This window comes from Chlorocebus sabaeus, chromosome 9, assembly GCF_047675955.1.
Source record: "Chlorocebus sabaeus isolate Y175 chromosome 9, mChlSab1.0.hap1, whole genome shotgun sequence".
In the NCBI taxonomy this organism is placed as follows: domain Eukaryota; kingdom Metazoa; phylum Chordata; class Mammalia; order Primates; family Cercopithecidae; genus Chlorocebus; species Chlorocebus sabaeus.
Window position 1 is genome coordinate 55,361,594 of NC_132912.1, and position 26,888 is coordinate 55,388,481.

General features: G+C 43.8%; 2 long non-coding RNA genes across 2 annotated transcripts; one reads left to right on the top strand and one right to left on the bottom strand.

Annotated features, from left to right (window-relative positions):
• Positions 1-6,127: 6,127 nt before the first annotated feature.
• LOC119627850 (uncharacterized) lies at positions 6,128-22,486 on the bottom strand. The gene is made up of 3 exons (XR_005244070.2): positions 22,198-22,486; positions 10,546-10,752; positions 6,128-8,300 (listed from the first exon to the last, which is right to left on the bottom strand). It is a non-coding gene; the product is annotated as an uncharacterized lncRNA (long non-coding RNA).
• A 93-nt stretch (positions 22,487-22,579) lies between these two features.
• LOC119627851 (uncharacterized) lies at positions 22,580-23,427 on the top strand. Its single transcript, XR_005244071.1, has 2 exons — positions 22,580-22,950; positions 23,121-23,427. It is a non-coding gene; the product is annotated as an uncharacterized lncRNA (long non-coding RNA).
• The last annotated feature ends 3,461 nt before the right edge of the window (positions 23,428-26,888 follow it).

Consider the following 26,888-nt stretch of genomic DNA (forward strand, 5'->3'; position numbering starts at 1 on the left):
CAAACTCTTTTGATGGTAAGGGTGGGTGGGCTATGTGTAAGCAATTTCTGATGCTACCGAGCCCTGCAGTAATGGTACTGTCAGCTGTCATTATTGTCATTCTTATGAACTTGTTGAGCAACAGTTAGCAGGCATCTCTAGAACACTACAGTTCTCAGCATATGGAGATTGCTTAGTAAATGATGGTGGAATCAAGTGGAATCAAACAATGGCTGAGTCCTTCTTTCTCCTATAGCTGTTGGAACTCAGAGATGTCTACTGCTAGTGGCAGGATAATATACTTGGGTCACATAATCTCTTTTTTGCCCAAACTTCACTGCTTTCCTATATGTGATAAAATTCCCCAAAGGCTATTCTGATTCTTTCTGGGACTGAGAGAGCATGGCAGTATTTGATTGGCAGTCCAGAAAAGGCAGCTTCTCTGGGAAACAAGACTAGACAAGGCAAGAGGCTGCTGAGTGAGTGAAACAACCAGATCTCTGGGGAAGTGGAACCCCAGCTCTTGGCTGAGACAGATTGTGGATAAGCAGCTCCCCAGGAAGAGCACTCCCTCAGCCTGGCACATACAGCTGCCCATTCCACTTCAGCTCTGCAGACCATGCTGGTATTATTTATAGGGAAGATAAAAGTAGTTGAGAGAGGTCCTAGGACACGACACTGGGGCCAGTAAGTAGCATTTCTGAGGAGTTGTTGCAGCGGAAGGCCAAAGTCTCTGGAAAGAATCACAATGAAAGGAGTCTGAAATGGAGAGAGATGGGTTAGCCCTCGATGGCTTTTGATGTGCGGTGCAATGCTGTCCTGAAGTGAATCCCAGTGGTAGTTCTTGTGTGAGCCTGGACCAGCAGCATTAGGGTTACTTTGGAACTTTTAAGAGATGCAGATTCTCAGGCCTAACCCCAGTGTATGGAATCAGAATCTCTGAGGCAGGAGGGCCCACTTGTGATTCTGAGACTTGCTGGTATTTGAGAGCAACGAGTTAGAGGAATCTGTTGTTATCACTCCTACTGGTATACAGGGTCTACTAGTGGGTATTGTAGGCTAATGTGGAAGTAATGTATCCACTGCCTCTCCAGAAAGATGGCACAATACAGAGAGAGTTAGAGGCTTGGTGTGGGGATGGAGAAGGCATTTATATATGAAAAGCTTTGACTTCTCTCTTCGAATTTCATCTAAATCTTGTGTGTTAGAGTCTGTGATGACTGAAGGGAGAGATTCTCAGCAAAAATGGAGGGGTGGATAACAGTCCTGAAGGGACCCTGGGCTCCTGTATTGAAATTGGCACCCAGTGTTTGGCTAGCCCCCGGCTCAGGATTGCATGAGGGACCCTGAGTCACGTCTCACTGCTGAGACTGAGGAACTGGAAAAACCTGCCTCACCTTTGGTCTCCAGCTATTGCAGAAGAGAACAGACTTGAGGGAGATGCTCAGGCAGAGATAATCTCAGTATATGAGTCAAGAAACTGGCATCAAGAAGCATCTCACAGCCCAGGAGCCACAAGTAAAGGAAAGTAAATTAAAGGCAAGAGGCTCAAGGACACATCAGCAGCCCCAAGCTTCTGGCTTATGGGTCTCATTGGGTGGATGCAGCTCTGTTTCTGTGCACTGATGTCTGACATGGGACAGATGATAATTAAGGCAGAGGCCAGTAGAAGCTCTGTTCTGCATCCTCAGAATCCCTCCGCTTGGTGGGTGGGCCTTTTATTGGGAATTTTGAATAGATGCAAAGTGTTGATCATGTTATAGTTGGCACTCTGCTGGCTATGGGGGCTATTTGGAGATCTCCAGCTGATATTCTGGTGATATTTGACAAGGGGATCCAAGAACAATCAAATTTGCTGAAGATGCCATTGACAAGTCACCTTTCCCTGCACGGGCCTCCCAGGAAATATGTGTGCAGAGATAAAAGCCAAGCGAAGCAGCACTTCATCCCTAGCACAGCTCCGATCAACTATGGTGAACAAGTACAAAACGTTCGTCAGAATTTATGGAGATTCCTGACCTTGGGCGGGCCATCTGCCCTGACCACCTCCACCTGAAAACCTACCTCTGTGTCTTGGAACTCCATTCCACAGTTCTGGGGAAGTCACACGCAGGATGAAGTAGAGTGGAATGCCAGAGATGGGAAGCATCTCTCACAGGAGACAGATGCTAGGGAATGCAATTGAGAGGAAGAAGGAGAGGCACACTCCCATGGGACCCCCTAGAGGTTGACAGAGATCCAAGGCACTTCTATATTTTAGGTTCCTGATATATCAAAAACACAAAGAAATTGAAAAGAAGGTCATAGAATTTATAGATATTACATGCTTACTTTAAACAAGTTAGTGTTTTCAACAAAAATAAGGCAAAGATAAAATTGTACAATATAATCCCAGAATTAAAGAAACAAAACAAAACAAAAAAACCTCATGTAGCTGATATTACAAGATGATGCTCCAGGAGGCTTGGTGTGGGGATGGAGAAGGTATTTATGTATAAAAAGCTTTGAATTCTTTCACACTTAAAGTTGTGTGATGGGTGTCTTCTACCTTCAGCCAGCCGAGTTAGCTCTATGACTGTGTGTTATTGTACTGAACATAAATGTGTGGGTCAAAAAGCATGCATTGGAAGTCTCTGTATCATCAGAAGCATTAACTGAATGGCTTTTCTGTTTTGCAACCCTTATGATGGACTCAGACCTGTCCCAGTCAAATCTTCCTTTTCAGTGTGACGGGGAAGATGGCATCCAACACAGATACCTGAACTCAGCATATGACCACACATACTGAGCAGGCCTGTCCTACCAGAGAATGGTAGGTGATTCCCACCTTCACCCACCCAAGGGGAAGGACTAGGAAGCAGGAAGAAGAACCTCTATTTCCTCTCTTAAAAGCAACAGAAGGCTGGGTGTAGTAGTTCATGCCTGTAATCCCAGCACTTTGGGAGGCCAAGGCGGCTGGGTCACGAGGTTGAGAGATTGAGACCATCTTGGCCAACATGGTGAAACCCCATCTCTACTAAAAAAATACAAAAAACTATCCGAGTGAGGTGGCAGCTGCCTGTAGTCCCAGCTATTTGGGAGGCTGAGGCAGGAGAATGGCGTAAACCCAGGAGGCGGAGCTTGCAGTGAGCTGAGATCCGGCCACTGCACTCCAGCCTAGGCGACAGAGCAAGACTCCGTCTCAAAAAAAAAAAAAAAAAAAGCAAAAAAAATAAGCAACAGAAGCCTCATGGTAAGCCTCACATAATCCTCACTAGCAAGAGAACAAAGAGATGCAGCATCTTGTTCCAGATCACAAAAGGAAAAGCAACTTGGCTGAACCAGGACTGCCCTGGCTTGTGATTGCTCTGCTCAGGGACTTCATTGCTGACATTCCTGGATATAACTATATCTCATTTGTGCATTTTGAGCTTACCTGGCATTCAATGCACACGTAAAATTTTTGTTGGTTTGTTTTATGCAAGAATCTATTTGTCACAGCTTCATTTCCTTTCCGGCTTCCTCAACAGCTCCATTCACTATGGACGTTATCTGAGAGTTAGGAGGATGACAGACACTTGGCTGCTGAAACATTTGACTGCTTCCCCAAGCATCTGAAGCCTCCTGGGAAGGTTTCACTGAGAGAGATGGGAGACAGGCGGGGTGGGTCTTCCTTGCTTCTGTGCATTTGAGCTCAGGCGCTGGCCCATTTATCTGCTGCAGTGAAGCTCTACTAATGCAAAAGAAATACATTCAGCACAGAGTGCCCTGGAGAGCAGTGAGGATAATAATGCCACTATTCATTATTTTAAAACAAACACAATTTGGAGTGTGGATCTATCTGGAAGTGTGAAATTGGTTTCTCTTAAAGAGCAACTGGCAAGGGAAGAACATGTGACCAGCCCAAGGGCAAGGAATTCCACCAGGGGCAAGCAGTGCAGTGGCACAAACTACAAGCTGGCCCTGTTGGCTGAGCCGCAGTCACAATTGATGTTGGAATATTATAAGAGATACCTATCATCCACTGAAGACCTATTAAGTGCTCTGTATGCTTGATCTCATTGTCTGCTTACAACTACCCTATATCATAGACATTTTTTTTCCCCATTACCTATAAGAAGAGACTGAGGGTCGAATCAGTGGACAGCCTTGGCAGAGAAAACTGCATTCCAGACTGTTGGGACTTCAAGGCCATGCTGTTTTCACAGTACTTTGTTGTAAGTGCAGAGATAACACTGAACTGTGAAACAAGACACTCCAGATTTCACTCAGAGCCAGGAAATGGTATGAGAAAGTAAGGCATGCAAAAAGGAAGAAGTCCTTCCCACTGAACAAGTCAAAGCTAGATCTGACTTCCAGCTTGACCAACTCTAGGCACCAAAAATAGTACAACATTGGACAGGTTGTTTGCCAGTTCTGCCCCATTTCTCCCATCTTTGAATAAGATAAAAGCTATACTCTTAAAGGTCTTAATTTTGCTAGAATCTTATGCCAGTAGGAATGTTATTCACTGACCCATCCAGGCCCTTACATGTTTAAAAAAATCCCCACACTGGCCGAGTGCAGTGTCTCACACCTGTAATCCCAGCACTTTGGGAGGCCAAGGCGGGCGGACCACGAGGTCAGGAGATTGAGACAATCCTGACTAACATGGTGAAACTCTGTCTCTACTAAAAATACAAAAGTTATCCGGGCATTGTGGTGGGTGCCTGTAGTCCCAGTTACTCGGGAGGCTGAGACAGGAGACTGGCGTGAACCCAGTACTGGCTGAGTACTGGCTGAGTACACGCCACTGCACTCCAGTCTGGGCAACAGAGTGAGACTCCGTCTCAAAAAAAAAAAATAAAAAATAAAAAAAAATAAAAGTAAATCCCTACAATGAGTAGGAACCCAATCTAGAACCACGGGGCTGGAAGGTACCTTTAAGGAGAGGGCAGCTCAAAGCCCCACCTGATTATGAGATTTCATTCACAGAAGCTTCAAAAGAAGAATCTGCTCTGGAATTACGTGTTTCCTGGGAGCTCTTGTCTTACAGTCATTTGGAGTTTTCTGTCCTTGCTTGATGGAAGAGTATTGAGTTGAATTCACAATGCTGCTCTTGAAAAGTTGTTTCAGAGATCATGTGACTGGTGTGGGGTTGGCCTGTCTGGACTTGATGTCTTGGTGTGATCTTACCCTGAAGTCCCACTCCACTCTGCTGGTGATCTTAAAGATCATTGTGATGCAATGGAGAAAGCATGGTTTGGAATCACACCACTCTGGGTTATTCCATCTTCTATGTATGCACCCATCCTGGGCAACCTGCCCAACTACTTGGACCTTTGGCCTCTCATCTGTTAATTGGGAAAACTGAGGCAGCCTTACCGCTTGAGCATTAGATGGGGCAACTGCATTAGATGCTGGATGTGAAGCAGCTGACTCAATGCCGGACCCAGGGCCAGTGTCCTTTCCCCTCTTTATGCCCTTCAGTAAAAAGATTCCTCCCCTGAGACATGGCTCCTGGACTTGGGATGACATCTGGCATGGTAAAGTCGTAAGAGCTCTGTCTCTGAAAGTTTTGGGGGGCCATTGGTCCTTTTGAGAGCAAAATGAAATTTGTGAACATTTTTCCGAGAAAAGAATCACTTGGAGCTATTAATGCTGACGCTCACTTTTAAGAATCTCCTCCCAGAATCTCAGTCAGGCATTTCAGGAGTCTCCCTGCCTTTAGAGCTGCCTGTGATTCAGTCCACAGGAAACAGGCAAACCTTTCCCAGACCTTGGGAAGGCATCGAGAGAAGAGGCTGAAGGCCAGGCGGATCGCCTGCTGGCCTTTCCTAATTGCTTTTCTTGTGCTTGTGCGCAAATGTGCTCTTGTTAACCTGTACTTCCTGTACCCCATGGCCCTGGCACCTCCTCTCTGATCTGTGACACCAGCAGGAGCACAATTAGTCAGGAAGAACAAAAGCTCTGAGGTGCGTGGACTCAGCTCTGACCTCACCAGATGTTCTGGCCTGGTTGTTTTCATGTAGGTTTCTGGAGCACCCTGGAGGCTGCTGGCTACTCCTCTCTAGAACACTCCCTAGTACACTGAGGTGGCCGCATTCCTCTATGTTTAGTTATCCTGTGCAGCTACAATCATCTGTCCGCAGGCACTTCATTCACAACAAAGCCAGAGATGCCCATTTTATGAGATCAAGGCTCCTTTATTTATGACATGACAGGAGAACAGAACAGACTGCTACGCTTTAACGCGAGAAGAAGGGCCTCTTGATTCCTGGCCAGCCCTGTGCATGTGAAACCTGGCAGCTCAGGCAGCAGCATCTCTGAATGTAGGGAACAGCCACTGGCAGCTTGCTCAAAAGGGCCCTCTCCTGGGAGGAGGTGCCTCCAATTTGGCTAATTGTCTGGCTCTTTTTTCCCCGAGTCCAGAGGCTCTGTACCTAGGTCACCCTTGATGACACCCAGTAGATTCTAACATAACACTTCATTTCTGGAGCTTCTTCTTGGTGACAGCACATATCACTTTGTCCTTTCTCCATACTACCCTGTTTGTGTGTCCTTGTCCCATGCACAACAGACCTGGATTACAAATGTTTTCATCTTCCCAGTAGCCACATGCAGCCCCTTCCATCTTCCCAGCAATCTTCTCTTTCTCTAACCTTCTCTAGCTCATTACCCTGTTATATTTTTATCTGTAGATCTTACCATCCTCCGAAGGTCTATTACTTATTTATGTCTTTACCTGTTTATTATCTCTCTTGCTAAAGGATAAGACCATGAGAGCAGGCCCCATGTCTCTCTTGCTCACGTTCTATCCCCAGGGCAAGGACTAAGCGCACAAAATCAGTTCTGTTGAATCAAGAGTTTGTGGCAAATGCAGTGATATATTATTATATGGATTCAAAACTTTCCCCTGGGCCTTGTTTTGTGGAGAAATTTATTCATCCTGGAGAGAAGGATTCAGGAAGCTTTGCAGATGGCGAGACAGATTAGTTGTATCTCTGAGATAAAATGTAGTGCCACAGGAGTGGACTACACATTACAGACACTGTGTAGGTTTGTGGGTTCGTGCAATTGTTTTGTTTGCCCTATTTCTGAGCACCTAGATCTATCATTGTTACCCGCTTGCTCTTCCCACATCTCAAATTCACCTTCAATCATAGACATGGAGTTTCAGACTTCCTAGAGGTGGCTCTGTGTGCCGTATTGTGCAATCCAATGGCCAACTGTTATTATGCAGCTATGATGGTGCCCACAATGATGGTCACGGTCTCACTGACATGTCAGTGTGGGTCTTGTGGGCAGGATCTTGGAGCGATAATATTTCCTTTTTCAAAGTGTGGTGTAAGAAGCCATAGTGGTTCATGCTGTTGTCTGTCTAGTTGCCAGGAGAAGCTGGGCCAATTCTAAGCATACGGGATCTGCAATGGTAATGATGTTGGAGATGATGATAACGATAGGTAAAATATATGGAGCATTTGCACTGTGGTAGCAACTTTGCTGAGTACCCTACACGTTATTGCATTTAGCAATCACAACCATTGAACGAGGTAAATCTAATGGTCATCCCTACTTTGCAGAGAGGAAGGCTCAAAGAAGCGAAATAGCTAGAACTTGGGGTGATTCTGAAGGCAGCACCTTTAACCACTGTGCTCTGTGGCTTTGGTTGTATTTTGGTATAGAAAATAGATTAGAAAGTGCATGCCTAGGTGTAGAGAGGGTGGTTGGGAGGTTCTTGCAGCGGTTCAGATGGGAGTGGCTTAGAGCTGGGGCTGGCAGAAACAAGGCATGGTTTTCTTATGGTACCACTCTTGACTTGAGGAGCAGGGAAGATAAGTTCCAGCAAAAGGACAAAATGCACAGAAAAGAATAAAAATGCCCTCAAGTGTGAGGCTCAGAATACCAAGGTGCCGCAGGCAGGAGAGAGCTTTGCCTAGCCCAGTGTCACAATGGCGAGAGAATTCGAGTCTATGAGGGAACAGGCTGTTCCACAGAAACCAGGAAAACAAAACAAAACAAAACAAAAAGCAGAAATACAGTGGGTAATGGTGATACTGGTGGGGTGGGAGAGGCAGAGTGGCTGGGTTAAGCAGACCCAGTCCCAGCTGGGAAGTGACTCAGAGGAGCTACTCCCTCATGATGCAGTGAAAGATGTCAGTTGGAGATGCCTGTTGCAAGATTCAGAGAGGGTAGGATGATTTCCAGACAGTCAGTCAGAGGTGCTGTTTGGAAACCAGGTTTCCAAGCTGTTAGCAAGCTTGTCTTCGGGGGTTTTTCAGAGTAGAATTATTCTCATCACTTGTCCTGCATGTCCTCTCCATGTGGCATTTCCTTGAAATATTTTCTTGATTTTGGAGGGTCTATGAACATGAAAGAGAATATTTAGTTTTTGCTCCTTCCTTCCTTCCTTCCTTCCTTCCTTCCTTCCTTCCTTCCTTCCTTCCTTCCTTCCTTCCTTCCTTCCTTCCTTCCTTCCTTCCTTCTTTCTTTCTTTCTTTCTTTCTTTCTTTCTTTCTTTCTTTCTTTCTTTCTTTCTTTCTTTTTCTTTCTTTCTCCTTCCTTCCTTCCTTCCTTCCTTCCTTCCTTCCTTCCTTCCTTCCTTCCTTCCTTCTTCTTCTTTCTTTCTTTCTTTCTTTCTTTCTTTCTTTCTTTCTTTCTTTCTTTCTTTCTTTCTTTCTTTCTTTCTTTCTTTCTTTCTTTCTTTCTTTCTTTCTTTCTTTCTTTCTTTCTTTCTTTCTTTCTTCTTCCTTCCTTCCTTTCCCTCCCTCCCTCCCTCCCTCCCTCCCTCCCTCCCTTCCTTCCTTCCTTCCTTCCTTCCTTCCTTCCTTCCTTCCTTCCTTCCTTCTTTCTTTCTTTTTTTTTTTTTGACAGAATCTCACTCTGTCGTCCAGGCTGGAGTGCAGTGGCATGATAGCTTACTGTAACTTACACCTCCCAGGTTCAAGTGATCTGCCTCATCCTCCTGAGTAGCTGGGACTACAGGCATGTGCCACCATACCTGGCTAATTTTTGTGTTTTTAGTAGAGACGGGGTTTCACCATGTAGGCCAGGCTGCTCTCAAACTCCTGACCTCAGGTGATCCACCCGCCTCAGCCTCCCAAAGTGTTGGGATTACAGGTATGAGCCACCCACCAAGCTCGGCTGCTCATTTCTTATACAAGCATATATAACCCTTCCCTAATTATCAGGGTAAATTGGTTTGCAGAAAGCATGGACAAAAAAAGATTCCAAAACATGTATTCAGCACGCACTGTCCTGGTATGCACACAATATATAACCATGATCCGACCAATCCCACTTAGTTGTGGCTCTGCTCTCTAGGAAGAAAATATTTCCCAGTGCCCTTGCAGTTAGGTGGGGTTCAATGACTAGCTCTAGCCAATGAAGAAAAGTGAGAATAAAGTTTGTCACTTCTGGGCTGATTTATTAACAGCTATTTCTCCTTGTCCAGACTCTTCCTGGCCTCTGACCTCAGAGGTCATCCATTCAGCCTAGGTCCCTTAATGACTGTGTGGAGCAGCATCCAGGCTCCCAACCCCATCCCAGACTCTCCTTGAATATGTGGATCTGCAACTGATGAAAATCTTTGTTGTGATAAGCCACTGACATTTTAGACGTGTTGTTACTAATGCATAAGCTATTCACTTTCATGATCTTTCCTTTGCCTGGAATGTCTCCCTTTTTCTTTTCTGCATGACAAACTGCTACATTTTTGAAAATACCCAGCTGTCATATTAACATCTTGTAGGAGATTTTTATCACTCTTTAGCACAATTACTTGCTCTCTTTACCCCCTGCAGCACGTTGCAGACACCTTCTTACTTTGCATTGCACTTATCTTCCTCTTGTGAGTCTGTGAGCCCTTTGGAGACCAGAATCATCTGTTATTTATCCTTCTATCCCTAGCACCAGCACAGGTCTGGCTCTGGGAGGGAAGTCACACACCAATACTTGTCTGATTGAACTTGGATGGGCACCGTTGTGTCTGTGATGAGATTCGTTGAGACTTTTCCCCAAGGTCACACTCAGTGTGATTTAGGGTTTAGGATTTAGATCCTTGCCTCTAGAGTCTTCATGGTCGGTGAGGCCCCTTTTGTGTTGCCTTAACATTGGGTCCTCTGGATATGTCTCTAGATATTTAGAAAACTGCTCCTGAGGGTGGGTGGCTCCTTTCTTCTCTTTGGTTAGCTTCTTAATTTTATTATATTGTTGAGTCCTAGAACATGCAGCAGTCTGGATTTGAATAACCACACTGGAGTATTAAAGCATGGGCTTTGGGCACGGATATGGTCCCTTCCACCTCTTGCTATTGATATTGCCTCAGCCAAGTCACATCCTCTCCCAGACTCCTCCATCCCTAATCTGGAAGAATGATAACAAGCTCCTTCAGGGCTGTTATGGGGGTTAAATAATATAGTCACTTACATAAGATAACCACTTTTCATTTTCCCTTACTAACTGACAAACTGCCAAGTAAGCACAAGAGATAAAAAGCATGTGAAACTCTCTGGGCACCCTCCCTCCACCCTCCACCTCTGTCCAGGCCTGGCTGATGAAGAACGGGCAGTCACCTCTGCCAAGCCCACCATGGGCATTACCACTCACGTTGTTGGGGGAGGCCCTACAATTCCACTGTAGGGTGCTGATGAGGAGACTGCTGATTGATGCACACATGGCTGCCTGCCATAGACACATACATTCTTATGTCAACTATGATCTCTGGAGGATGCAGGGACTAGATTTGTTTGAAGCCACCACTTTACAGATCCAGGCCCTTAACTGAGGTCTAAGGATGGATCCTCTATGGGGTGTCTGTGACACCGAAATTACATGCACATAGTAATGGAGGCTGTTATATGTATTTATTTTTTTCCTGAGGAAAGGATCTAAAGCATTCATCAATTTCTCAAGGAGTTCTATGACCCAGAAAACGTGAATGGATGGCAAATCCTATGTGGCAATCTGTGACACAGAGGAAAGAAGCTTGGTCCCTGGCATGCTGTGGGATCCAACACACATGAGGTGTGAGAAGAGAGGGGAAAAGGGGGTGAGATGTGTGAGAACATCCCCAGGGTCCAGTGTTTCCTCTTTTTCTAAATGTGTTAGAATGGGGCAGTCAAAGGCAATCTGGGCACAGGACTAATTGAACAAAGTCAGCCTAGGGCCATCTATGTTGCACCTCCGACATCAGGCCCTTTGCCCTGTAATCCCAATGAAGTCCCATGGCTGATCTCTAAGGCTGGTGCCAATTAGCCACATTTTATAGGTGGGTGGAACGAGCCCAGGGATGCCAGACTACTTTTCCAAGGAAAACCAGCTTGTAGGTGAATGATCAAGGATTTTAAACTCAAATATGTGTGACCAGCATGCCAGAACTTCTGAAAAGGGAAGTGAGAATGTAGAAGAATAGTCATCATCAGTAGAGGCCACTCAGGAATACCCGTTGAAGAAAAGAAAGGAAAAAAAATATGGAAGAAAGCAAGGAAAAAAGGAGAAAATCTTAAATCTTAACAAATACAAAAGTTATGAAAGACCCAGCGACTAACATCACCATCTTGGGTAATATAGAAAATTTTTTTTCCCTAAAAGATTAGAAACACATTTTCATCTTTTTTCCTTCTTTTCTAGGGAAAATTTCTCTCCTTCTTTCCTTCCTTCCTTCCTTCCTTCCTTCCTTCCTTCCTTCCTTCCTTCCTTCCTTCCTTCCTTCCTTCCTTTCTTCCTTCCTTCCTTCCTTCCCCTTTTCCTTCATTCTTTTCTTCTTTCCTTCTTTTTTCTTCCTTTCTTCTTTCAATCTTTTCTCCTTTCTTTTCTTAAACAGATGTCTTCTGAGCCCTTCTTTTGTGAAATACTGAGCAGAGGGCATTGAGGATGATACAGATGTGTAAACATTCCTAATGCCTGCCTGCTGTCAAGAAAATCTTAACCTTTTAGCACGCTTATATCTAAAGCCAATGTAGGGAAAGATAACTTCCTGACAAATGAAAAATCTAAATGAAAATTTAGAAGAATAATTGTAGAATTTTTGGATGAATGCATATTTTAGAGAAGAAAACTTATAGCAAAAATACCATATATGGCAAAATATATGATGTATTAATCAAGTCTCTTGCAAGTGAAAGAAAAAAAGTGAAATTAGCTTAAGTGAAAAGAAAATTTAGAGGCATTCGTAGGTAGCTGAAAATCCAAACTGCATGTAGCACGGAAGGTCACTTTCCTGAATATGTCAAGGACTCCCACTCTTGATATGTTGTTTAGATAGATAATAGGTAAGTGAAATAAGATATGAAGAACACATTGCTGATTAATTGTAAATTGCTTTAACTTTTAAGGAAAATAATATCAGTGTACAGAGTGCAGCTGAAAGTATCTATGTTGACCTTTTGGAAGGTGATATTACAAATATGAGTACAACGTTTATCACAGTAATGTTTGCAGTATTCAAAAGAGAAAACACAGAGATAAAAACAACCTAAATAGCTACCAGAGGGGAATGGTTGATTAAGCCACAGAACATTCTTACTATCAGATTTTATGCTACAGTTAAAAGGGAAAAATGTGGTGCATGTTTGAGGGTCAGGGGGATTTAGTGGTCACTGAGTACAAAAATCAAAGGGCTCAGTCATGTGAATAGCATCATCACACTTCTGTAAAACAATTAAAAATGAAAAGTCTTTTATATGCATATCTATTATCTATCTATCCATCAATCTATCTATCATCTGTCTTCATACGATTAGAGAGAAAGGCAAGGATAGACCCTGCAAATGCTGTTTAACTCAGGTGGGATTAGGAGATGGGGAGTAGATTCAATAATATTTTTATAACTCTGAATTTTAGAATGTGGTAGAACTACTATGCATCACTGCTATCTTTAAATAATGAAACAATTTCTAAAAGGATAAAAATAGACCATCAAATAGGGAGGTAAAATTCATTAAGAAAGAGCAGGTGGCCTGCGAGGCCCAGTCCTATACAGAGTTGGTATTTGACAGAACTCAGTTTGGGTTTTTTATTTTCATTTTTGGGGTGGCTGCATTAACTCAAGACCCATCTTACAGACAGGAAAGTGAATTGTCAAGAGTGAGGAGATGTGCAAAAAGATGGAAAACTCACAGCCTCTTAAAATTAAGAAGAAATGAGAAAACAGATGATATGCTACTTGTATAATTGAAAACCTCCCAATTTTAATTGTGACTGGTGAAAAAAGGACAATTTTTATCTGTGTTATAAATCAGCATAATTTCTGAATATTGTTCACTGCAGCCCATTCTCTTTAGAACAATTTATTTCTATTGCCCTGTAGATAAGCGGGCTCAGCTTACTTTCAGCAACTGCAACAAGTTGAGTCTTGATGTACATAATTAAATTAAAAAAACCGTGAGACACTTGCTGAAGTGAGAAGACTAGGGGAAATTTTTTCTAAAGTGTAAATTAGCTGGAGAACACGAGTCTTGGATGGTTGTATTGGTGCCAAAGGATGAGTTAGTTTTCTCGGATACTGCCTAGCCGCATAATAAAGGTTGTTTCACAGGCTTCCGGTTCATATGAGCTGTTTGATTTCAAACCCTGCCTGTCTTATAAGCAACTGGGTCATTAACCTTAAAAATGTCAACTTGTTCACATTCATGTGAAGTAAGTTACAAGCTAAGGGACCCTGCAGACTCGGCAGGCATTATGGGCGTGCACATGGTACTCTGCCCTCACACTTCTTCAGACCCAAAAGTAGGGAGATGCAGAGACAGCAGGGGGTGGCACACAGGAGTCTCTCGGTCAGATATGCATGTGTCCCCTGGGAGGAGAGAGGGAAGGCAGGTGTGGGAGGAGCAGGATGCCACGGTGGAAAAATCCAGGGCATGGGCTGAGGTCAAAGCTGGCCATGAACACAGACTGGGGAGGGTCCCAGAAATAAGCGTTCAACCAGAGCGGCATGGTCGTGTCAGAAGGACTTTGTGTGGGGAGAAGGACGGGAGTGTGTCTCCAGCTCCTCCTTTACCCTGGTCTCTGGTTCTGGAGACCAGCTCCTCCATACTTTTCATGAAGAGAACACAGCTCCACAGAAATGATAAACGCTTGAGGAGATGGATACTCTAAATACCCTGACTTGATCATGACATGTTCTATGCATGTAACAAAATATCACACATGCCCATACATATGGACAATTATTATGTGACAATTAAAAATAATAATTAGCAGCTCTCCTGGCCTGGGGGAAGCAAACTAGGTCTGGGAGTCCCACATTCTTTTATTGAAATTTTATATAAAGTCAATGGCCAATTATTGACTGTATTAGTCGGCCATAACCGAGTTCCACAGACAGTGGCTGAAGCAGCAGAATATCATTCTCTTGTATCCCTGGAGGCGGCAGGGCTGAGATCAGGGTGTCAGCAGGGTTGGCTCCTCCTGAGGCTTGCAGATGGCCACCTTCTCCCTGTGTGCTCACATGATCTTCCCTCTGTGCCTGTCTGTGTCCTCATCTCCTCTTCCTCTACGGACAACAGTCATATTAGATTAGGGCCCATCTATATGACCTCATTTTACTTTCCCATTAATTACCTCTTTAAAATCCTTCTCTCCAAATATGGTCACATTCTGAGACATTGGGGATGAGGATTTTGACTTATGAATTTTGAGGGTTGGACACACTTCAGTCTATTTATTTCTTTTGGTATATTTTCCACTCAAATACCATCAACTGTCCAGATAGAAATGTGAGCGTGTGTATGTATATGTGTATGTGTGTGTATGTATGTGTGCATATTTGCGTATGTATGTATGACTGTAAAATGACTAGTTTTTCTCTCTGATAATACTTTTATCTCCCTACCTTTCAACTGCACTGCACCTGACAGCCCCTGGGCTGTGTGCCTTCAAAAAGCATGGCAATTCTATCTCTGGTAGAGCAAGTTCTCTCTGAGAATTTCCACATAAAATGGCTTTGAAACCCATTTCCATTGCTTCCCTCTGAGTTGGACAGAAGCACTGACTCCTCAAATAGGGCATGAAGTCAGAGTTTGTCTCTAGATCTGATTCTGTCAGGCCCCTCAGCCCCTACATGTGGAGGGGCAACTTGTGAAGTGCTCACTCCATAGCAGATCCTTTGCCAGGTCCTTGATGGAGCTCAGCACCCTGGCCTTGTATGACTGCCTTTGTCTCTAAGGCACTATAAGTGCACAGGCATATTTGCATGTTGATTATTATATATCACTACATGCCAGGCATTCTAAATGTTCTGCAGAAGTGAATTCATTTAATCCTCACAATAAATCTATAAGACAAGGACCCTTGATAGGCCCATTCTACAGATGAGTAAACCAAGGCCCAGGAAGCAGAATGACCTACTTGAAGTCAAACATCCAGCCAGTGATAGGTCCTGCATCTGAAACCAGGTAGCTCAAAATATATTTATTCTTCACACAATCTTGTGAAAAAGGGGCTGCTATCACTATCTTGCAGATGAGGAAAGAGATTTATAGCTGTTTGGACCCAGGAGTGTCTAACTCCAAAGCCATTTTTCTTTCTATTGTGCCAGCCTGTTTGCCTGGACACCGCCTATTCCCCAGTGTCTTGGCTAATCCTCTCTCCTGTCACACATCCCTGTGAACACCCAAAGTCAAGCATGCCTGCTTCTTTACATCAATATTAAAGAGCACAGAAAGCTGTCAGGCCTATTTGGGGAAACAGAAAAGGCACAGGCTTGCTCAAACCTTAGCTCTTTTACTTTCCCACTTTCTGGTTCTGGCCAAGTTACCTTCCTAAATTTTAACTTCCTCATAAAAGTGGGGATAATAATAACTAGGTAATAGTAGGTCTTCAATGTTCAACAAGTATCAGTTAATTTGTCACCATGTTAGTGTTGAGCAGGGTAGAAAATTGATTGCCAAGTGACCTCTGCTTCTCCCATCAGGAGATGACATTTACTTCCCTACCTCAGAAATCTAGACTGGCCTGGTGGCTTGTTTTAGGAAAAAGAAAGTGATAGAGGTAAAAATGTGTTAGTTCCAAACCTGAAAAGGCCTTGCATGTTTCCACCTTTTCGCTTGAATTCTTACCATGGCCATGAGAACAAGCCTGGATCAACCTGCTGGAAAATGAAAAGAAACCCAGAGCAGAACAGTCATTCCAGCTGAGGTCACTGTAGATGAGCAAGCCCCAGACAACTGGCCAGCTGACCACAGATGCATGAGCTAGGTTCAGCTGACCACCCAGCCATCTTCTTGTTGCCTGAGAAATTCTATACGGGTGTTATTTAGGTCATTAATTTTGCTGTGCTTTGCTATGCAGCAATAGCTAACTAATACAATCACGTATTATCAGTACTATTTAGAAAAAGCTCAAAAACATGATCAGTTTTATCCAGAGTACTCTCCTTTCCCTTATCTTCATGTGTGCTCTCATCTGCATGCTCCTATTCTCCTTGTACATACATGAAAGCAACTCCACATTGGCTACTGCTGATGCTTCTAATGAGTGAGAGAGGAAGCATTTGTTCCCATGGGTTCAAATAAACTCTCTTTGCATATGCTTCTCATTGTCCTTATGTCAATATTGGCTTATGGAACTGGAATCTTTTTTATGAGCACTTTAGAGTGTGATTTTAGCAAAGAGACTAACACTTCTTTTGGCAAAGAGAACACAATTCAAATGCCATTAAAGTGTTAGAGAAAGGGTCAGCTTCCTCCCAACCTGACCAGTTAAGCAGGGCCAGGGGCCTACAATCATGATTCTGAGCTTATCTTTCTGTTCTGTGGCTACAGCCAAAGTACTCTGGGTACTGACCTGTCTGGATGGCCAAGGCATACTCCAAGTTCCTGTAACAACCACTGGCCTCAGATTAGTCTACAGAGCTGTAGCATTTACCAGGACTGACTGTAATTATTTTGTGTGTGTGTGTGTTCCTCCCATTATGTTACACAGCAGTGAGATTAAAAATGGTTGTACTTTATGGAGTCCCGAGTATTTATGATAGGTACTTCCTACCTCAGTTGAAAGACAGGTCAGGAATTCCCACTGAAGTTATTTGGCTCCAGAGCACCTAACAGTCACAGCCATAATAAGTCTCAGCTATAGTCACAGCTATAGTAAGGTACAGGTGTCTTTGTGGCTTTTGATTCTCGCACCGTATCAATATGGTTCCCTAGTAAATGTCTTTTGCATGAACCTAACACCACTCTTCATGAAGAAACCCTTCATTTTCTTCCCCTTGACCTTAAAAAATATCATTTCTTTCAGAGTCTGCTATAATTGTTAGCATTCTAGGTTGGGTTCGGGTTTCAACTCCAACCCTTTCTACCTGGATGGTCCTATATAAACTCCTTGACATCGATGAGTCCCAGGAAACAGGTATATAAAACACCTAATGCTCTCTCCTGCCTTGTAGTGTTGTGGTGAGGAAGTACACATAGGTACTCAGAAAAGTTAATACATTATCAGATGCCTAGAATACTGCTTGACATATGGTGGTGGGAGTGATTAAATAAATGTCACCTGTTCTTCATTTGTACATCTGTTTGTGTGACACTATTAGAGCAGTAATTACTTGTCGTCTCCCATGACAAAGATAGAGGGATGGAAAAGACCTGGCCTCTACCGAAAAGTTTCCTGATTGGGAAGGGGAAGGTGCTGGTATGAGCATGTTGTTGTCCACAGGGGCAATTGTTCCTGCCATGAAACCAGAGGTCTGAGAAAGCCCGGGGACAGCAGTGTCTAATTCCTCCTGGGTTCAGGGAATTGAGGAAGGCATCTCAGAGAAGGCGGTATTTGAGTTGAGTTCAGAAGGATGAAGGGGAATTTCACAGCTGAAAAGGTCAGGTCTTCCAGGAAGAAGGAAGGGCCTGCAAGAAGGAGCCAGGCCATTGTAGGCCAACATGGAGAGAAGCTGGGAAGGAAGGCAGGCAGGCTGTCAGGAGACAGGTCTCGGGACAGAGCTGAAAAAGAGACTGGGGACAGAAGGAGGTCCCGAGCTCTTCAAGAGGGCCTTGTTTCCTTCAGCTGCCTGTGTAAGGGGATGGGAAATAATGTTATTTTGGATGTTGGAAACAGAATTCCACTCAGGGAGAGAATTGTGCTTGTTTAAAAACAAGCCTTAATGGGCCTTTACGGATATGATTGGAGGCCCTGTGGGGATTGTCTGAGTGGGTTGGGGGTTTATCAAGGAAAGCGAAATGTTCACGCTTAGAGGAATTAAGGGGGAAGCGTGGGTGGGAGAGAAGGAGATTGACGCAGGGCGGAGGAGAAGCAGGTGAGACAGTGGGGGAAGGGAGCAGCAGGAAGTATTGTCTTGCTGAGAGGGTTTGGTGCAGCTGGTGGTGCAGGGGAAAGGGCATTCCAAGGCTGCTGAGAAGAGAACTAGGTGTGTGTGGTGCAGTCTTAGGTTGTTTGCTGAGCAACACCGTCGAGCTTCTTCAGGAAAAGCAACTGCGAATCCAAAATGCCTGCATGAATGGTGTTTTCCAGAAATTAAGGGGCGGGGCCTGGGTTCCAGGTCAGAGATTAAGACAATCACGAAAGGAGAGGATCATCAATATAAGCAGACAGCAGAAACTGGGTGACATAAACAAGGAAGTCCCTGGGAAATCACAAAGACATGGGCAAATATTAAACTTCAGAACAGAAAAGCATATACTTTTGAACCAATTTTATTTGAATAATAAAGAACAGAGAGATGCCAGCTGTCACCCTTGGCTACATGTGTATGTCAAATGTCACTCATGATATTTGCATGTATAATGTCTTTTTAGAATACTATGTGCAGATACTACATCTTCAGGAGAAACAAGGATGGTTGATTAGGAGGATATTTTGAATTTGGGGGCTTTCAGTGTATCACAAATTTTCAGGGCCACATTTCTTACTTGGTGATATTAGGATATCCCAACCTTTTGAAGTTTTTTCCAGCCTCTTTTTCACTAAGACTATAAACTACATGGGGATAGATCACAGGAATGTCAGAACAGTGAAAGGGGTGGCAGGAATGTTCTAGAACACTCAGTGCCTCAGACACAGATGAGCATTTAAAATTCAGGCATCACTGAACAGAAAAGCACCCAGAATATTATAAGCAAAATACAGGAATAGAAACGCATCCAGAATATTATAAGCAAAAGGGAGGTGTTTTTGGAAGGACATAGCAGTTGCCTGAAGGAAACTGAGGTGAGGAGTAATAGCCAGGTCTGGCAGGGAATGAACATGGAAATGAAAATTTAAGAAGCAAGGTCATTGCTTGTCTTCTAGGGGCCACATGGTATCTTGATTGTTTCTTCCAGCTAATTTTTTTGTTTTCCTTTACAAACAACTTCCCCCACCCCAGCGTGCCAGGGGTGTCTCAGTCCTTCTCTAGCTGGGCTGTCAGTTCCAATGGGCTCCAGAGGCCTACAAGAGCCCCTCCACCTCAGTCTAGGTTCCTGGAGCCCGAATCTCACCAGTGTCACTGTGGAAGCCTCCCCTTTCTCCAATCATTTGTCTCTGAGTGTGGAGGCAGATCACATGGTGTCCACATGGCTGCAGGGCCTCTGCTGCTGCACTTGGGCAGTTCCCAAAGAGGGAGATGCAGGCTGGAAGTGAACTCACGTGTGCAAAATGTAACAGTTTCAAAGAAAGAAGATGAATGATAAAATATACACCTGCCTGTTGGCCAGCACTGCTGCAGTGTACTGTGTCTCCACAGCAAGGAGAGGACAGTTTTAGAGCACTGCATCTGTATAGCCATACGCCAGACACTTATCTTCTCTGGCTTTCTTCCGTCAGCTACTTTGCGTGGGAGACACGGCAGTCCTCATTTTATGATTGGCAACTCGTTTGGGACCTTATGACGACATTCCACCTGAAGGTACCCACTTTCTTCATGAACTGGAGAAAGCTGATGGGCCTACTCTGGAGTCACTCGCACCCCGGTCCTCCTAATCCCTGGCTCTGCAGGTCTCTTGAACGTGCTAGATGAATTGGGTGGCCTTGCCAAAGTGGCTGGTCCCATATCTGGTTATTGCTTCTGCTGTTGCAGCAGCACTTAAAAGGGCCAAAGGGCCACAGACAGACAATCATCCTGTGAAGAGACTGATGGTGAAGAAAGGGCTTTCAGGAAAATAAATGGATCAATGAGAGGAGGTGGCTTAGACTACATATGCATGCAGGTGAATCCTGTGCACAGAGACCCTGTACAGGAGACCCTTCCATACGTCTGTGCACTTGCACACCCCTACCCCCACGTACCTATACAACATACATGAGTATTTGTGTATATACATATATATTAGGAGCCCTGTTTATCTACAGTGTGTCAGACTACAGAGTTAATCTCCACTTTGCCTTTTGCCACCTGTGTGATCCTGAACAAACCATTCTCTGACAGTAACTTTCTGCATCAGTTAAAGTGAAAGTAATTATAGATTTTTAAAGATGTGAGAATAAGCTAATATATGTAAAATACAGTGCCTGACACATATTTTGCTATAGAGAAATTCAAACTAAATATAAACTACATTTAAACTATGCTTACGTAGACTCACATACACATATTTATTCATACGAATGCATGCGTGCATATATGCATTCCTATACACATATAAATTCTTACATATATACAAGCACATACATAGTCATAAATACCAATACACAGAATAATTTTATACACATCTGTGGATGGCATTAACACTTATGCTCATTTATATATTATACATATAAACTTTAATATACACATTCATGAACATATATCAACTTACTCTCAGATACACCACACTATTAGACACACATATATCCACACATGCATACATACACATATTATATATGTATGTATGTATGCAGGCATGTGTATAAACACACATTCTACATAGTAAGAATTCATCTCTAATATTGAAAAAAGTCAAAATAATTCACTATCTAGCTCTGAAAATAACTCTCTGGTAGGTCAACCTTATTGCCTCATGTACGGAAAACGGCTCCTGTTACTTCTTTTAGAGAAAAATATGCATTTTGTCATCTTCGTAAGCCTATTGGTGGCAGAGGAGGTCCTTGTTTCATGTTATGGCCACACCACTTTCCTGTCTGTGGAGAGGTGCCGGGTCTATGAAGATCCAGCCCGTGTTTGGGATACCACAGGGCCACTGTGAGATGGGCTGTTCTTATACAGAAGTTCTGTCTTCAGCGCTGGCTCATGAAGGCCAGGCTTGGGTCAAGCAAGATGTTTTGCTTCTCTCATTGATGCACCCTCAAGTGAGCTACTGAAGAGCTGCAGTTTTTATTCCTGAGCCTGTGTAGCTTGTGGGAGGATGGGGAGGGCTGTGTGCAAGGCCCCAGAGTTCGCTCAATCCATCTGCAGAGCCTCCAGAAGTCCTTGGGAAATTGAAATAGTGTTCAGTGGCCCTGAGGCAGGAACACAAGCCTGTCATCGGCACTGTCTGCTGCTGCCTGGGTGTCTGAGGCCTCCATGCTCAGGACCCCATGCCATGGCCACAGGTCTGTGTGGGGTCTATTGGTTTGTGAGCTCACTTTGGAGACTCAAACATAAAGGACGAAAGCTGCAGGCAGAGTTGGCGGGAGGCTGGTCTTTTGCAAGGAATGGCTGGTTATACTCCATGAGGAAGGACACCCTACCACCTTATTTATATGGTCACACTTCCATTTATAAATTACAAAAGGGATGAAGAAAGAAGACTTTGAGCCATCAAATTTATGGATTCAATAACTGTTGCCATTTCAGACAGCAGGGTCTCTGGGGAATATTTTCCCATGTGTGCTTAGGTAGCAGAGAGGGAGAGACAAATGCTAAATATTCTGCTGTATTTATGAAATGTCAAATGTGCTTTCCGGGGTAATTGCATGAATATTGAAAAGCCTCGCTGAAATTTATAACCTTGCAACTGAATGTTTGGGGATGCTTCTTGCCAGCAGCCCCTCTGCAGACAGGACAACAGCCCTGGCACGAAATGCCCAAATGAAATGGGATCCAGCCTGGCCTTTCCTGGCCAGCCATTGCCAATGCAGCTGGACAACTTGGCCCAACTTCATGAATGCTTCCCATGCAAGGAGTCCAAGTCAGGCCCAGTGGACACATTCAGCATAACTAGGGGACTTGGTTAATGTCAAATATCCCATGATAATTCTAAAAAAAAAAAAAAAAGGTTTTTCTGTAACTTTCTCCAGATCTGGTGGAATAGCATATAGCATATCAGAATCTAGGTCTATTCTGTTGGAAGATAAACCTTTCCTCTGTTTTTCCAAAATCCTAGCGTATTCTTTGACCAAGCAGGACATTCTTACCCCTGGCAAACAAACAAATTCTCAGCATTAACTGAAGAAAAACAAGTGGCCTATCCCAGCCATAGACCTTGAGTAGCATTGAAACATGGCGGGGTGGGGGATGCATCGTAGTTGGTATTTCCTCCTTTTTTAAAATTTCACTTAAGTCAGTTTAATAGTCTCATGAGTCATTCTCACGTTCTCTTTCTTTTTAACCACACGTAACCACCCCATCATAGATCTGGCTGCTTTAATCTCAGAAATGTCTCTTACAACCCTAACTTGCTTTGCTTCCGGGGTGGCTTTTCTTTATGATGTCATAACTTTTCTTTATGACGCCATAACTTTACAGACACATCACCCACTGTCTCCCCATGCATACTGTGCTCTGTCTCCTCAGTGCTACTCACACTGTCTCCATCCCTGGTGCCCTCTGTGTATCTCTGTGCCTTTGTGCACGCTGCTTCCTCTGCCTGGAAGCCCTTCTTCCTTTCTCCACACAGCACATCCCTCCTTACTCATTAAAGTCCCATACAAATGCTAAAGGCACCTGATAGTCTCAGCAAACTTGGTCACCAAATATGAAATCTTCTCCATCTATGCCCATTAGTCATGGACAAAACTCAAGAGTTGCATGAGAACTTCAGTTATCAGGCAATGGTACCAGGGTTTGGGGTAGAAGGAATAGACAAAAGGGATAATTCTGAGGAAGATGATGGAAAGACTGATCCCGATATGGTGAGGATGATTCCAGCGCTACTCGTACTACACTAGGTAAGCCAGGAGCTGGAAGGAAGGGTGGTATGGAAGAAGGTTGAGGTGAAACTGGAGAAATTTTGGGAAAGAAAACTACATTAGAGGTTATGGGCTTTCTGAGGCCACCAGAGGTGAATGGGAGAAAAAAGAGTGATATCAGCTAAGCCATGTACTTTTCTAATTTTCAGGATCCGACAACTTGAAATCTCTCTTTGCTTTTATTGGGCAATCTGTTCTAGGGATCACAGCCCCTGTCTGTAACTGTCGCCTCTTTTGAGGTACAATTATAGGACTCCTCCATCATTACATTCTTTCCTCTCCTCCCATTGCAATGTTTCCATGCTGAGAGGGCTCCAGATAGATATAGGGAAGCTCGCTAGTCTCTGTGCTGAAGCTCAGTGCTTGGCATACCTCTGCCTTTGATGAGGCTCTGGCACAGCCCTGCATCATTCTTCATTTGCCTGCACATTAAAGAATGCCCCGGTGCTCATCAGAGCGCCTCGCGTCAAAGGCTTTGTCTGCACCTCTCTGTGCCTAGGTTGCAGGCACAGCTTTGGATTTTTTTATCCTCCTCTCATGTACTTGTGTTCAGTTTGGGTGAGTTCCTCTTCTTAGCCTTATTCAACTGAAAAAAAAAAAAAGATTCTGATTTCTTTTGGCCATATGCTGCATTACAAAAATGCCTAAGGCCCTCAAGTTAGCAAATTAGATCCCACACGAGACTCTGAGCACAGACAATTTGTCAAGAGGTGGGGTAAAGTTTACATTTCAGGCTCACCTCTCCCACCCATCTGGGTGATGCCCCAGTGACCCATCATGGGGTGTGGATATTAAAATAATAGTAGAACTCTCAACCAGGAGGCAATTGTACAACTGGAAGGGGAAGGGGATGCACATATGTGTGAAGGGGTGTGTGTGTGTGCGCGTGCGTATTTACTCATCCATTTATACATATATATGTATATTCTTGCATTATTTTAATACCTACATCTCATGATAGGTGTGTGATTTTATACATACATATATACATGTATATCATGGGATGAATATATATGAATATATGTGTATTATATATGTACATATATGTAAATATACATATATACACCAAGTATATATACACTACATATTAGTCAATATGTATATACACACATATATATGAATAACACACGCACACACACAAACACACACACACACACACACACACACACACACACGCTTGGCTAAAATGTACTACTCTGAGCTAAACTTGAGCCATGACTCACTCTGCTCCCATGATAGCAGTGAGTACTGTGAAGTTCAAACAAACAGAGGGAATCAAAACAAATAAAACTGGTCTGTATCATCTCTGCATGACCAGAGACTCTCCAGGGCCCTTACAACCACCAACATGTGGGGTTGAGGATGGAGGGCTCCTGGCGCCAGTGACACCTCTTGAACCTCTGTAAGAGTACAGAGCATGTGTCTGAATGGACACGTCCCATTGTAATCTTTCCCGTAATATCATGCCCGCTCCAGACGGGGCTGTAACTTTCTCACACTGGCATTCTCAATGCTGACTACAGAACCCGGCATACAGGCACTCAATCTTTTCGTTGCTGTTGTTGTTGTGGTTCTTCATTGATAGAATGTCCTTGGCTCATCGTCATCAATTTTCATAAAATTTGATCTGCTCAATTGCATATGCACAGATTGCATTGTGTTTTATGAAGAAAATTACAACATCATTTCTTCTTCCTGAATTTTGAGGAAAGACAATGAAATGTTTACCAGTCTAAATCAGCAATGGAAAAATTGATACAGTATGGATACTTTTAAAGGACTTTTATCTTGGGAGTCCAGCAATTAATTTTAAATGTCTTCTTTTTTTATGAGATTTTGTTACACAATACAGATTCATTTTGAATATATATATTCATATTTATACTCATATATAAATATATAAACTTAGATTTATATATAAAATCACAGCCCACAATACATATTGGTCCCTGAGTATATCATCCAATGTATCGTGGGGTGAGTTTGTTCTTCTGCCATTCTAAGAAATACCTTTCCCAGTCAGGCGCGGGGGCTCACGCCTGTAATCCCAACACTTTGGGAGGCTGAGGCGGGCGGATGACTTGAAGTCAGGAGTTCGAGACCAGCCTGGCCAATATGGTGAAACCCTGTCTGTACCAAAAATACAAAAATTAGCTGGACGTGGTGGTGAATGCCTGTAGTCCCAGCTACTCGAGAGGCTGGGGCAGGAGAATTGTTTGAATCCGGAAGGTGGAGCTTGCACTAAGCTGAGATCGTGCCACTGCGCTCCAGCTGGGGCACTGTAGTGAGACTCCATCTCAAAAAATAAAAATAAAAAATAAAAAAAAAAGGAAAAAGAAAAAAAGGAAAAGAAAAAGAGAAAGAAATCCCTCGCCCGCCTACCCACCTATCTTGAAGTGAAAACATACTTAATCCACAAGGGAAGTCAAACCAGTCTTGACTGAAAATATGGGAAAAGAACTGTGTTCGAGGCCATATGGGGTTAGTATTCTGTGCATGTGAGTAGAAGGCTCACGGCTCCTCTCTTTCTCTTGAACTTCCTAAGGTGCAAAACACTTCACCATCATTCCCCTGGGACTCTGCCCCCTACTTCTATGAATCTTTTCATTTTCTTCTTTCTTTCTGTGTTCCTCTTCCTTTAAGCCCTCCCTGTGTGATGATCCTGCCTCCTAGTGCCCTGGGAAACCATATCTCTCCCACTTCATGACAAGAGTTCAGTCCAGTTCTCAGGTCCTCTTATAAGGTTCATAGCCTCAGAGTTTATTCTGTACTCGGTTTCTGCTGGTGGCCAGGAGAGAATGGGCTCTGGTCTCAGTTCTCTTGGCTTTGAATGATCTCCAGACAGGTACATTGGTGGTGGTGATAGGGAGTAGGGGGACTTCCAAAGTGGGCTGTGCCTGAAAATATTCATTTTTATGAGAATTAATTGCATTTTGAATATCATTTAGTCTAGTCTTTGTTCGTAATTCTTTTCAACCCTGGCCTTATGATGCTAAGGGCACAGTTCTCCACTCCTTAATGTAGGTTTCATTTGAAAAACATTCCCACATTTAACTGACATGCTTAAACAACTTCTGTGAAATTGCTGATAGGGAAAAGGGAAAAATCCTGATTTCCAAACTCAAACCCTTCCCACTACTCTTTTTCTAGAGCATTTTATGATGAACTCAGCATTCCTCATTGTGAATCAGACAGTCATTCACCTTAAAGCTATTGGCTGGCCCTCATCAAATGTCTCAAGTAAATCACCAGAAAGCTTGAAAGTCAAGATCCCCTTCCCATGCAGTGGTGGGGTCCTACACTGCTGATTCTGTGCAGGTGCAGTGAGTTCAGTTTGTGTTCTCAGAAGTGCATGGACTGTGAACATTAGCTGAGCTCAGAGAACAGCAGATGCATCTGTGTCCAGAAGCTGAGATCCATGTGGGCTGTCATAGAAAGTGCAATTGCAGAATGGGCTTCCAGTTGGCAACCCAGACTCCGTGCATCTCTTATCCCCAGTGCTCTGCACAATGCACTTCCTCAGCAAGAATCAATGAATGAATGAATGGATGCACTAATTGAAGCCTAGGATCCGGCTGGGTGCGGTGGCTCATGTCTGTAATCCCAGCACTTTGGGAGGCCTAGGCAGGTGGATCATGAGGTCAGGAGATTGAGACTATCCTGGCTAACACGGTGAAACCCCGTCTCTACTAAAAATACAAAAAATTAGCTGGGCCTGGTGGTGGCAGGCACCTGTAGTCCCAGCTACTCAGGAGGCTGAGGCAGGAGAATGGCATGAACCTGGGGGGTGAAGCTTGCAGTGAGCCACTGCACTCCAATCTGGGCAACAGAGTGAGACTCCATCTCAGAAAAAAATGCCTAGGTAGGATCCTAGTGATCCTATTCCAGGAGTTAGCTTTTAAGAAAATACTGTGGCA